The sequence below is a fragment of the Myxocyprinus asiaticus genome, chromosome 15 (assembly GCF_019703515.2).
Source record: "Myxocyprinus asiaticus isolate MX2 ecotype Aquarium Trade chromosome 15, UBuf_Myxa_2, whole genome shotgun sequence".
In the NCBI taxonomy this organism is placed as follows: domain Eukaryota; kingdom Metazoa; phylum Chordata; class Actinopteri; order Cypriniformes; family Catostomidae; genus Myxocyprinus; species Myxocyprinus asiaticus.
In genome coordinates this window covers 5,095,008-5,108,078 of record NC_059358.1, presented here as the reverse complement: position 1 = coordinate 5,108,078, position 13,071 = coordinate 5,095,008, and the positions used below count along the sequence as shown (strand labels likewise).

Genomic DNA, 13,071 nt, shown 5'->3' with positions numbered 1-13,071 from the left:
TCCCTATCTGTCACTCACTCGACGTTGGTGTCGATGTAGTGACACTAGGGGTCACTCTTGGGAGCCCGAGACACCTCTGGTCTTTGATAAAAGGCCAATGAAAATTGGCGAGTGGTATTTGCATGCCACTCCCCGAACATACGGGTATAAAAGGAGCTGGTATGCAACCACTCATTCAGATTTTCTCTTCGGAGCCGAACGGTCATGCTCATTGAGCTGAATACTACTGTTCATTCACCTGCTGGATCTGACGGCGCATTTCAGCGGCTTCTCCCTCCTCTGCACTGGTGCACTGCAGAGAACGCCCCTGGGCGCTTCGGCAGAAAAACTAGAGAGTATATTTTCTGAAAGAGCATTTTTCCCCTCTAAAAGAGTATATATTTCTCTAAAAGAGCGCACACACGGAACGTCTTTTAAAGACGCGTCTTTTTAAAGATGCTTTTCCGATTGTGTGTTATTCCTGGTTGTGCTCGTTATCTCTCGCCTTCTAACGGTCACGATCACTGTCTTTCGTGTCTGGGCACTGCTCACGCGGAGACAGCATTCGTGGATGGTCACATTCTCATTGCGCGAATGTGTCCATGGCAACGTTGCGGTCGCAGCTCGCCTTCGTAAGGAAGCGAGCCACCCCAGAGGCTCCCGCCTCGGTCCTTTTACCCACGGGTTTGAGGCCAGCGCGGCTAGCACTGGGGGCGATTTGGGGACCCCAATGGGACCGCCTCCGCCGGGTATCCCCCCGCAGACCTCCCATTCCCCAGCACGCTCGTCTGTCCCGATCGGGCTTCCGGGTGAGTCCGCCGGCTCGTCTCACGGCGAGTTCGACCTCTTATTCGGAGCCCGCGAAAGTGATGAGCTCTCGAGCGCAGCATCGGAGAGCGGGCTCGTCCAGTCGGAAGCCTCGACTGGGCTCCTCCCTTCGGGGTCGATCGCCCAGTCACAGGCTGACGCGGAGATGACGACATGCTTTCCCGGACAGCCGCGAGCGTCGGTTAGAGTGGATTTCACCGCTCTTTCCTGAATCCTCGCGGCTCTGTGATTGGTTCCTGGGCTCGCGGCGCCGCTCAAAGCCACGCCCCGCCCCGTTCCTTTCTTCCCGGAAGTGCATGAAGAGCTGACAAGGTCGCGGGAGGCACCTTTTACTGCCCGGTCCCGATCTTTTCAGCTTCCCCGCTCTCACTACCCTCGATGGTGGGGCGGCCAAGGGTTATTCGGCAATCCCCCGGTGGATAAAGGCGCTCGCGGTGCACCTATGCCCGCAGAGCGCCGCCACCCGGCGCGGGTGCCCAAAGCCCCCGTCCAAGGCCTGTAGGTTTACGTCGTCTCTGACGGTCAAAGCCTACGGCGCTGCTGGACAAGCCGCCTCCGCCCTGCACGCCATGGCTCTCCTGCAAGTCCGCCAAGGCGCTAAAGGAACTGCACGAGGGTAGTTCCGCCCCGGGATTGATGCAGGAACTGCGCTCGGTGACCGACCTCGCTCTCCGAGCGACGGTGGTCACGGCGCGGTCTCCCGGGCGGACGATGGCCACACTAGTGGTCCAGGAGCGCCACCTTTGGCTCAACCTGGTCGAGATGGGTGAGGCCGACAGGACACGATTCCTTGCTGCCCCCATTTTCCAGGCGGGCCTATTCGGCGACACTGTCGAGGACTTTGCCCAGCAGTTCTCGATGGTAGAGCAGTAGATGGATGCTAGCCGGCTTGTCCTGCCCCGGCGTGGCTCAAGATCCCCCCATCTACTCATCGCCGAGGGCGTCCCCCTGCGGTGACTGCACCGGCTCCGCCGCAGCCCGCCCCTCCGGCCCGGCCCCGGTGTGGAGCCCACCGCAGGAAGCCGACGCCACCCGCCTCACAGCCGGCACCGAAGAACCCACGGAGGTCTTCGAAGCGCCCCTGAGACGGGCGACCCAGGGACAACGAAACCCGCTGCTCTGGAGCTGGTAAGCAGACCTTCTTTTTGTTACCTTTTGCATTTAATTGCGCTGCATGCCCAAGTGGCTGCAGTACTCAAGAGCTCCGCAAGAGTGGTTTCCTTGTTCCCTGGGTCACATATTCGGTGTGTACGGCTGGCATCACGACCACCGTCCACCACTCCATTTGGCAGGTTGGCGCTCCAGCGGCGGTCTCCCGCCCTGAGCGCCCAGCTGTGGCACAAATCCGCCCCCGATGTGACAGTCTCCACGGGTTATGAGGACAGGCCTCTTCCTCCCCGTCCCAGGCTGTTCCGGGGGTGGTCACAAGGAGCCAGGTAAGTGCTTCGATGTCCTCGGACTCAGCACGGCCACGATGTGGTGTGGCACCTCAAGCTCCGCCCCGCCGCGAGGCCCCACCCGCCGGTACATCGGATGACATTGTCCCTTTGGTCCCCCTTGCGCGGAACTCGGGTGCATGGCTTGCGCTTTCCAGTCCGTCACGAGGGCTGGTCCGGACCGTCCGACTCGGCTGCACGATTCACTTCGCTGGGCATCCGCCCAGGTCCAGCGGTGTCCACTTCACCTTGGTGAAAGATGGAAACGCTGCTACCTTGCGCGGAGATCGCTACCCTCCTACGGAAGGACGCGATAGAACCTGTCCCTCCAGCCGAGATGAAGAAGGGGTTTTACAGCCCCTACTTCATTGTACCGAAAAAAGGCGGTGGGTTGCGGCCAATCTTGGACCTGCGAGTACTGAACCGGGCCTTACACAGACTCCCGTTCAAGATGCTGACGCAAAGACGCATTCTAGCGAGCGTCCGGCATCAAGATTGGTTCGCGGCGGTAGACCCGAAGGATACGTACTTTCACGTCTCGATCCTTCCTCGACACAGACCCTTCCTGCGGTTTGCGTTCGAGGGTCAGGCGTATCGGTACAAGTCCTCCCTTTCGGCCTGTCCCTGTCTCCTCGCATCTTTATGAAGATCGCAGAGGCTGCCCTTGCCCCGTTAAGGGAGGTGGGCATTCGCATTCTCAACTATCTCGACGACTGGCTAATCCTGGCTCACTCTCGAGATGGGTTATGCGCACACAGGGACCTGGTGCTCTCACACCTCAGCCGACTAGGGCTTCGGGTCAGCTGGGAAAAGAGCAAGCTCCTCCCGGTTCATATGGCGTCCTCGGCGGTGGCCACCCCGCTCGGGTTGATGCATATGAGGCCGCTTCAGCACTGGCTCCAGACTCGAGTCCCGAGACGGGCATGGCACCACGGGACACACCGCGTGGCCATTACGTCGGTCTGTCACCGTCTTTTCAGCCCTTGGACCGACCTCTCGTTTCCACGAGCAGGTGTTCCGCTAGAACTGGTCTCCAGGCGCGTCGTGGTCACGACAGACGCCTCCAAAATGGGCTGGGGCGCTGTTGGCAACGGGCACGCAGCCGCCGGCCTCTAGACGGGTCTGCAGCTGCGTTGGCACATCAACTGCCTCGAGTTACTGGCAATTCTGCTCGCCCTACGGAGGTTCCGGCCGTTGATCCAGGGCAAGCACGTGCTAGTTCGGACAGACAGCACGGCAGCGGTAGCATATGTCAACCGCCAAGGCGGTCTGCGCTCCCGCTGTATGTCATAACTCGCCCGCCGTCTCCTCCAACGGAGTTAGCAGCACCAAGTCGCTGCAAGCCACTCACATCCCGGGCAACCTCAACACTTCGGCGGACGCGCCGTAACAACAGGTTACCCTCAAGGGAGAGTGGAGACTCCACCTTCAGGTGGTCCAGCTGATTTGGAGTCGATTCAGTCAGGCACAGGTGCACCTGTTCGCCTCCCAAGAATCCTCCCACTGCCCACTCTGGTACGCCCTCACCGAGGCCTTCCTCGGCATAGACGCGCTGGCACACAGCTGGTCCCCTGGCATTCGCAAATATGCGTTTTCCCCAGTGAGCCTGCTTGCACAGACCCTGTGCAAGGTCAGGGAGGACGAGGAGAAGGTCATCCTGGTAAGCACCCTACTGGCCCGCCCAGACGTGGTGCTCGGACCTCACGCTCCTCGTGACAGCTCCCCCCGGGCAAATTCCCCTGAGAAAGGCCCTTCTTTCTCAGGGAAGGGGCATCATCCGGCACCCGCGCCCAGACCTCTGGAATCTCCATGTCTGGCCCCTGGATGGGACGCGGAAGACCTAAGCTGTCTCCCACCTGCGGTGGTAGACACGTTCACTCAGGCTAGGGCTCCCTCTATGAGGCATCTGTATGCCTTTAAGTGGTGTCTGTTCGCTAAGTGGTGTTCTTCCCATCAGGAAGACCCCCAGAGGTGCACAGTCAGATCAGTGCTTTCCTTCCTGCAAGAGAGGTTGGAAGGGAGGCTGTCCCCTTCCACCTTGAAGGTGTACGTTGCTGCCATAGCAGCACACCATGACGCAGTCGACGGTGAGTCCTTAGGGAAGCATGATCTGATCATCAGGTTCCTAAGAGGCGCCAGGAGGCTGAATCCCTCCAGGCCACGCCTTGTTCCCTCATCGGACCTCTGTAGTTTTTCAGGGTCTACAGAGAGCCCCCTTTGAGTTTTGCAGTCAGCCGGGCTTAAGGCACTCTCCTTGAAGACTGCCCTCCTGACTGCGCTCACTTCCATCAAGAGGGTAGGTGACCTGCAAGCGTTCTCTGTCAGCGAAACGTGCCTGGAGTTCGGTCCGGGCTATTCTCACGTGATCCTGAGACCCCCGACCGGGCTATGTGCCCAAGGTTCCCACCACTCCTTTTAGAGACCAGGTGGTGAACCTGCAAGCGCTGCCCCAGGAGGAGGCAGACCTAGCCCTGTCGTTGCTGTGTCCGGTGCGCGTTTTACGCATCTATTTGGATCGCACGCAGAGCTTTAGAATCTCTGAGCAGCTCTTTGTCTGCTTTGGTGCACAGCAGAAAGGAAGCGCTGTCTCCAAGCAGAGGATCGCCCACTGGCTCATTGACGCCATAACTATGGCATGTCTCGCCCAAAACATGCCGCCCCCAGTAGGGCTACGAGCCAATTCTACCCGTGGTGTAGCGGCTTCTTGGGCCCTGGCCAGAGGTGCCTCTCTAACAGACATTGCAGAGCAGCGGGCTGGGCAACACCCAACACCTTTGCAAGGTCCTACAACCTCCGGGTGGAACCGGTTTGGTCCCAGGTAGTGGCACACAACACAAGCGGATAAGCCCGGGATAGCCGGCTGGGTGTATCGCTTGCACATAGCGCCTTCCACCTCCTTTTGAGCTGAAGACGTGCGCTGTTAATTCCCAGTAGTGTTCACAAAATTGTTCCCTGGTTGACTTCCTCCGAGCCCTGTGGCAGTCGAGTTTTCGGAGAGACTCGCTGCCGGCCCAGTACACGCGCTAACTAAGAGCCCGGTTCTGGGGTAGGTGCTCCGCATGTGGCGGTTCCCTGTAAGGCTAACCCCATGCAATCTATATCTTCCACTAGTTCGTTTCCCTACTGGCAAACTGCGTCTTCCTTGGGCAGAGCCCCTCAGTCTCCATGTTGTAGTAACTCCTCCCCCATTGGGTAGGATCTACCTTGAAGGCTCTCCACATGGTTGGAAAGACCATGTGATGTATTTTTCCACTTAAATATCCCCCCCTCTCTTGGGGCGAGGTGTGGTCTCCGCGGTGTCCTCCCCTTGGGAGGGACACCCCCGACTAGACCTGGCGGCCCAGTCGGATAATCCCCCTTCTTTTTTAGGGAGTGGAAAAAGAGAAGGGGAAAGAGGCCATGACTGGGTTAAGCCTGTCTCTATCTCTGGGTAGTCGACTTGTCCCCAAAAAGGGCCGTTCGACACTCATAACTGTGTTGGGGGAGGTTACGTGTCGACCTGGTGTGCTGGCTATGAGGCACACAGCAAGTCTGCCCACCACACACCGCCAGTTCACGTAACACAGTTCAGCCTTGTGGCGTTTTGTATAGGGACCCCTAGTGTCACTACATCGACACCAACGTCGAGTGAGTGACAGATAGGGAACGTCATGGTTACTGGTGTAACCTCCGTTCCCTGATGGAGGGAACGAGACGTTGGTCCCTCCTGCCACAACGCTGAACTACCCGCTGAAATGGCCGGACCTTATATCGGCTCCTCAGCGTAAAACCTGAATGAGTGGTTGCATACCAGCTCCTTTTATACCCGTATGTTCGGGGGAGTGGCATGCAAATACCACTCGCCAATTTTCATTGGCCTTTTATCAAAGACCAGAGGTGTCTCGGGCTCCCAAGAGTGACCCCTAGTGTCACTACATCGACACCAACGTCTCGTTCCCTCCATCAGGGAACGGAGGTTACACCAGTAACCATGACGTTATGTGCGTGACAGTTACAGACACTTCAAATCAAATCTTGTGGATATCAATGAGAGAATCAAAAATCCATGCTCGTTCTTATACCATGATGATTCTGATAGATCTCTAAATATTGCTTTGATCTGTGATGTGTTTCAAGATCACAACACTTTTAGCCAACATTTGGGAAGGGGTTGTTTTGACAAACTCTGCGATTTGATATACAGTTATAATAAACGTTGGATCATCTCATATTGCTTTGCCGCTCAGCGAGAACCGCACACAATCGCTAGAGAGCACCACTCGCTCACGCAACGCTGGCCATATTTTGAAAAGCAGCGGCTCATGGTCATATCTCCATTTCAGTCTTATTTCAGTCATCATACAGCTTTTATAGATGTCATACCGATGTCTCAGAGGTCAAAGTCTGGAGATTTTAAAGCGTTTTGAATGGTTTTCCCTCTTCATTTAAGTGCTGCTTTCACAGTTGTCTCATTGGTAATGCCGGTGTTTCCCCATTTATGTGAAAACGACAAAGAATAAAATTAAATATCACATGTTCTGTCAAGTTCCAACCCTTCTACATTCTGTGGCTATTATTATTTCTGGATTGTCCATTTCAATTCACAGAGTTCTTACAAAGAGTGTGGTCTGCAAAAAAAAATATTTTGTCCATTTTTGTCATGTCCATAACGCAAGTCTATTTTCTGTCCAAAACTGGAAAAAAAAACTTGTCTAGACTGAAGATTTGTTGTTTGGTTGTAAAGAGTAGCATCTCCAGTTTCATTTGATATGCCACTTTTAAAAAATCATTCATTTTTGGCACATCAGCGTGCCGATAAACATGATGTCCAATTGGGACCTTATTCCCTTAAAAGTAAAAAAAACATGTTAGTTATTTTATATATATATATATATATATATATATATATATATATAACTCAAAAAAAAAAAAAAAGAAACATCCTCTCACTTTCAACTGCTTTTATTTTCAGCAAACTTAACATGTGTAAATAGTTGTATGAACATAAAAAGATTCAACATCTAAGACATAAACTGAACAAGTTTCACAGACATGTGACTAACAGAAATGGAATAATGTGTCCCTGAACAAAGCGGGGGTCAAAATCAGAAGTAACTGTCAGTATCTGGTGTGGCCAGCAGCTGCATTAAGTACTGCAGTGCATCTCCTCCTCATGAACTACACCAAATTTGCCAGTTCTTGCTGTGAGATGTTGCCCCACACTTCCAAAGCATTTGCAAGTTCCCAGACATTTCTGGGGGGAATGGCTCTAGCCCTCACCCTCCGATCCAACAGGCCCCAGATGTGCTCAATGGGATTGAGATCCGGGCTCTTCGCTGGCTATGGCAGAACACTGACATTCCTGTCTTGCAGGAAATCACGCACCGAATGAGCAGTATGGCTGGTGGCATTGTCATGCTGGAGGGTCATGTCAGGATGAGCCTGCAGGAGGGGTACCACATGAGGGAGGAGGATGTCTTCCCTATAACGCTCAGTGTTGAGATTGCCTGCAATGACAACAAGCTCAGTCTGATGATGCTGTGACACAGACCATGACGGACCCTCCACCTCCAAAAAAATGTATCCCGCTCCAGAGTACAGGCCTTGGTGTAACTCTCATTCCTTCAACGATAAATGCAAGTCCGACCATCACCCCTGGTGAGACAAAACCGCGACTCGTCAGTGAAGAACACTTTTTGCCAGTCCTCTCTGGTCCAGCGAAGGTGGGTTTGTGCCCATAGGCGACATTGTTGCCGGTGATGTCTGGTAAGGACCTGCCTTACAACAGGCCTACAAGCCCTCAGTCCAGCCTCTCTCAGCCTATTGCGGACAAATTGCTTCGGGAGATAAAGACCTTGTATAACTTCCAACATCGAGCTCTAAAATTCTCGTCAAGTGGCAAGGGCCCTTTGAGGTCACATGGTGAGTCAGGGAAATCGATTATGAGGTTAAGCGAACGGATAGAGGCGGAGCATGTCAGATTTACAACCTCAAACCATGGAGAGAGGCGGTACCCGTGACTTTAGCGACTGTGGTTCGGGAGAGGGAGGAGCTCGGACCGGAGGTGAACTTAAAAGCCACGGATCAAGTCACCCCGGTCACTTGTGGAGACAGCTTCTTACCGTCACAAGTCACGGAGGTCGCCAGGTTGCAAAGAGAATTCTCCATGTTCTCGCCTCTTCCCGGTCCTATAAATCTCATAAAGCACCATATCGAAATGACCCCAGGGGTGGTAATACGCAGTCATCCCTACCGGTTACAGGAACACACAAAAAAAGTGGTTCGGGAAGAATTAAAGGCCATGCTGGATATGGGGGTAATAGAAGAATCCCACAGTGACTGGGCCAGCCCAGTGGTTTGGTTCCGAAGAGTGACGGCTCGGTCTGGTTCTGTGTGGATTATCAGAATCAGAATCAGAATGAGCTTTATTGCCAAGTATGCTTACACATACAAGGAATTTGTCTTGGTGACAGGAGCTTCCAGTTCCCTATCTGTCACTCACTCGACGTTGGTGTCGATGTAGTGACACTAGGGGTCACTCTTGGGAGCCCGAGACACCTCTGGTCTTTGATAAAAGGCCAATGAAAATTTTAGAGTGGTATTTGCATGCCACTCCCCCCGAACATACGGGTATAAAAGGAGCTGGTATGCAACCACTCATTCAGATTTTCTCTTCGGAGCTGAATGGTCATGCTCATTGAGCTGAATACTACTGTTCATTCACCTCTGCTGGATCTGACGGCGCATTTCAGCAGCTTCTCCCTCCTCTGCACTGGTGCACTGCAGAGAATGCCCCTGGGTGCTTCGGCAGAAAAACTAGAGAGTATATTTTCTGAAAGAGCATTTTTTCCCTCTAAAAAAGTATATATTTCTCTAAAAGAGCACACACACGGAACGTCTTTTTAAAGACGCGTCTTTTTAAAGATGCTTTTCCGATTGTGTGTTATTCCTGGTTGTGCTCGTTATCTCTCGCCTTCTAACGGTCACGATCACTGTCTTTCGTGTCTGGGCACTGCTCACGCGGAGACAGCGTTCGTGGGTGGTCATGTTCTCATTGCGAGAATATGTCCATGGCAACGTTGCGGTCGCGGCTCGCCTTCGTAAGAAAGCGAGCCACCCCAGAGGCTTCCGCCTCGGTCCTTTTACCCACGGGTTTGAGGCCAGCGCGGCTAGCACTGGGGGCGATTTGGGGACCCCAATGGGACCGCCTCCGCCGGGTATCCCCCCGCGGACCTCCCATTCCCCAGCACGCTCGTCTGCCCCGATCGGGCTTCCGGGTGAGTCCGCCGGCTCGTCTCACGGCAAGTTCAACATCTTATTCGGAGCCCGCGAAAGTGATGAGCTCTCGAGCGCAGCATCGGAGAGCGGGCTCGTCCAGTCGGAAGCCTCAGCTGGGCTCCTCCCTTCGGGGTAGTAGTAGATGGATGCTAGCCGGCATATCCTACCCCGGCACGGCTCAAGATACCGCACCCCATCTACTCATCACCAAGGGCGTCCCCCTGCGGTGACTGCACCGGCTCCGCCGCAGCCCGCCCCTTCGGCCCGGCCCCGGTGTGAAGCCCACCGCAGAAAGCAGACGCCACCCGTCTCACGGCCGCCCAGAACACGTGAAAGGCTTCAAAGCGCCCTTGAGACGGGTGACCCAGGGACAACGAAACCCGCTGCTCTGGAGCTGGTAAGCAGATCTTCATCTTTTTGTTACCTTTGCATTTAATTGCGCTGCATGCCCAAGTGGCTGCAGTACTCGAGCTCAGCAAGAGTGGTTTCCTTGTTCCCTGGGTCACGTATCCGGTGTGTACGGCTGGCAACACGACCACCATCCACCACTCCATTTGGCAGGTTGGCGCTCCAGCGGCGGTCTCCCGCCCCTGAGCGCCCAGCTGTGGCACAAATCCGCCCCCGATGTGACAGTCTCCACGGGTCACGAGGACAGGCCTCTTCCTCCCCCGTCCCAGGCTGTTCCGGGGGTGGTCACAAGATTGGTTTGAGGCGGTAGACCCGAAGCATGCGTACTTTCATGTCTCGATCCTTCCTTGACACTGACCCTTCCTGCCCACTAAGGGAGGTGGGCATTTGCATTCTCAACTATCTCGACGACTGGCTAATCTTAGCTCACTCTCGAGATGTGTTATGCGCACACAGGGACCTGGTGCTCTCACACCTCAGCCGACTAGGGCTTCGGGTCAACTGGGTTAAAGAGCAAGCTCCTCCCGGTTCAGAGCATCTCTTTTCTCGGTTTGGAGTTGGACTCGGTCTCCCTGATGGCGCGCCTTACGAACGAGCGCGCCCAGTTGGTGCTGGCCTGTTTGAAGGCGTTCAAACAGAAAACAGTGGTTCCACTGAAACTTTTTCAGAGGCTCTTGGGGCATATGGCATCCTCGGCGGTGGCCACCCTGCTCGGGTTGATGCATATGAGGCGCTTCAGCACTAGCTCCAGACTCGAGTCCCGAGATGGGTATGGCGCCACGGGACTCACCGCGTGGCCATTACGTTGGTCTGTCACCGTCTTTTCAGCCCTTGGACCGACCTCTCATTTCTACGAGCAGGTGTTCCCCTAGAACTGGTCTCCAGGCGCGTCGTGGTCACGACAGATGCCTCCAAAACGGGCTGGGGTGCTGTTTGCAACGGGCACGCAGCCGCCGGCCTTGAGTTACTGGCAATTCTGCTCGCCCTGCGGAGGTTCCGGCCGTTGATCCAAGGCAAGCACGTGCTAGTTCGGACGGACAACACGCCAGCGGTAGCATATGTCAACAACCAAGGCGGTCTGCGCTCCCGCTGTATGTCACAACTCGCCTGCCGTCTCCTCCAACGGAGTCAGCAGCACCTCAAGTCGCTGCAAGCCACTCACATCCCGGGCAACCTCAACACTATGGCGGACACGCTGTCACAACAAGTTACCCTCAAGGGAGAGTGGAGACTCCACCTTCAGGTGGTCCAGCTGATTTGGAGTCGATTCGACAGGCACAGGTGCACCTGTTCGCCTCCCAAGAATCCTCCCCACTGCCCGCTCTGGTACGCCCTGACCGAGGCCTTCCTCGGCATAGACGCGCTGGCACACAGCTGGTCCCCTGGCATTCGCAAATATGCGTTTTCCCCCAGTGAGCCTGCTTGCACAGACCCTATGCAAGGTCAGGGAGGACGAGGAGAAGGTCGTCCTGGTAAGCACCCTACTGGCCCGCCCAGACGTGGTGCTCGGACCTCACGCTCCTCGCAACAGCTCCCCCCGGGCAAATTCCCCTGTGGAAGGACCTTCAGGTCCCTAAGAGGCGCCAGGAGGCTGAATCCCTCCAGGCCGCGCCTCGTTCCCTTATCGGACCTCTGTAGTTCTTCAGGGTCTACAGAGAGCCCCCTTTGAGTTTTGCAGTCAGCCGAGCTTAAGGCACTCTCCTTGAAGACTGCCCTCCTGACTGCGCTCACTTCCATCAAGAGGGTAGGTGACCTGCAAGCGTTCTCTGTCAGCGAAACATGCCTGGAGTTTGGTCCAGGTTACTCTCACGTGATCCTGAGACCCTGACCGGGCTATGTGCCCAAGGTTCCCACCACTCCTTTAGGGACTAGGTGGTGAACCTACAAGTGCTGCCCCAGGAGGAGGCAGACCCAGCCCTGTCGTTGCTGTGTCCGGTGCATGCTTTATGCATCTATTTGGATCGCACGCAGAGCTTTAGAATCTCTGAGCAGCTCTTTGTCTGCTTTTGGTGCACAGCGGAAAGGAAGCACTGTCTCCAAGCAGAGGATCACCCACTGGCTTGTTGACGCCATAACCATGGCATATCTCGCCCAAAACATGCCGCCCCCGGTAGGGCTACGAGCCCATTCTACCCGTGGTGTAGCGGCTTCTTGGGACTTGGCCAGGGGTGCCTCTCTAACAGACATTTGCAGAGCAGCGGGCTGGGCAACACCCAACACCTTTGCAAGGTTCTACAACCTCCAGGTGGAACCGGTTTCATCCCAGGTAGTGGCACGCAACAAGCAGATAAGCCCGGGATAGCCGGCCGGGTGTATCACTTGCACATAGCACCTTCCACCTCCTTTTGAGCTGAAGACGTGCGCTGTTAATTCCCAGTAGTGTTCACAAAATTGTTCCCTGGTTGACTTCCTCCAAGCCCTGTGGCGGTCGAGTTTTCGGAGAGACTCGCTGCCGGCCCAGTACACGCGCTAACTAATAGCCCGGTTCTGGGGTAGGTGCTCCGCATGTGGCGGTTCCCTGTAAGGCTAACCCCATGCGATCTATATCTTCTGCTAATTCGTTTCCCTGCTGGCAAACTCTGTCTTCCTTGGGCAGAGCCCCTCAGCCCCAGTCTCCATGTTGTAGTAACTCCTCCCCCATTGGGCAGGATCTACCTTGAAGGCTCTCCACATGGTTGGAAAGACCATATGATGTATTCTTCCACTTAAATATCCCCCCCTCTCTTGGGGCGAAGTGTGGTCTCTGCGGTGTCCTCCCCTTGGGAGGGACACCCCCCGACTAGACCTGGCGGCCCAGTCGGATAATCCCCCTTCTTTTTTAGGGAGTGGAAAAAGAGAAGGGGAGAAGAGGCCACGACTGGGTTAAGCCTGTCTCTATCTTTGGGTAGTCGACTTGTCCCCAAAAAGGGCCGTTCGACACTCATAACTGTGTTGGGGGAGGTTACGTGTTGACCTGGTGTGCTGGCTATGAGGCACACAGCAAGTCTGCCCACAACACACCGCCAGTTCACGTAACACAGTTCAGCCTTGTGGCGTTTTGTATAGGGACCCCTAGTGTCACTACATCGACACCAACGTCGAGTGAGTGACAGATAGGGAACGTCATGGTTACTGGTGTAACCTCCATTCCCTGATGGAGGGAACGAGACGTTGGTCCCTCCTG

The 13,071-nt window shown here is 55.2% G+C and overlaps 1 protein-coding gene across 1 annotated transcript in view; it reads right to left on the bottom strand.

The window, feature by feature from the left end:
• Nucleotides 1-13,071, bottom strand: part of LOC127453116 (double-strand-break repair protein rad21 homolog A-like) — a 49,414-nt gene that overhangs the window by 26,329 nt on the left and 10,014 nt on the right. The window lies entirely within an intron of this gene.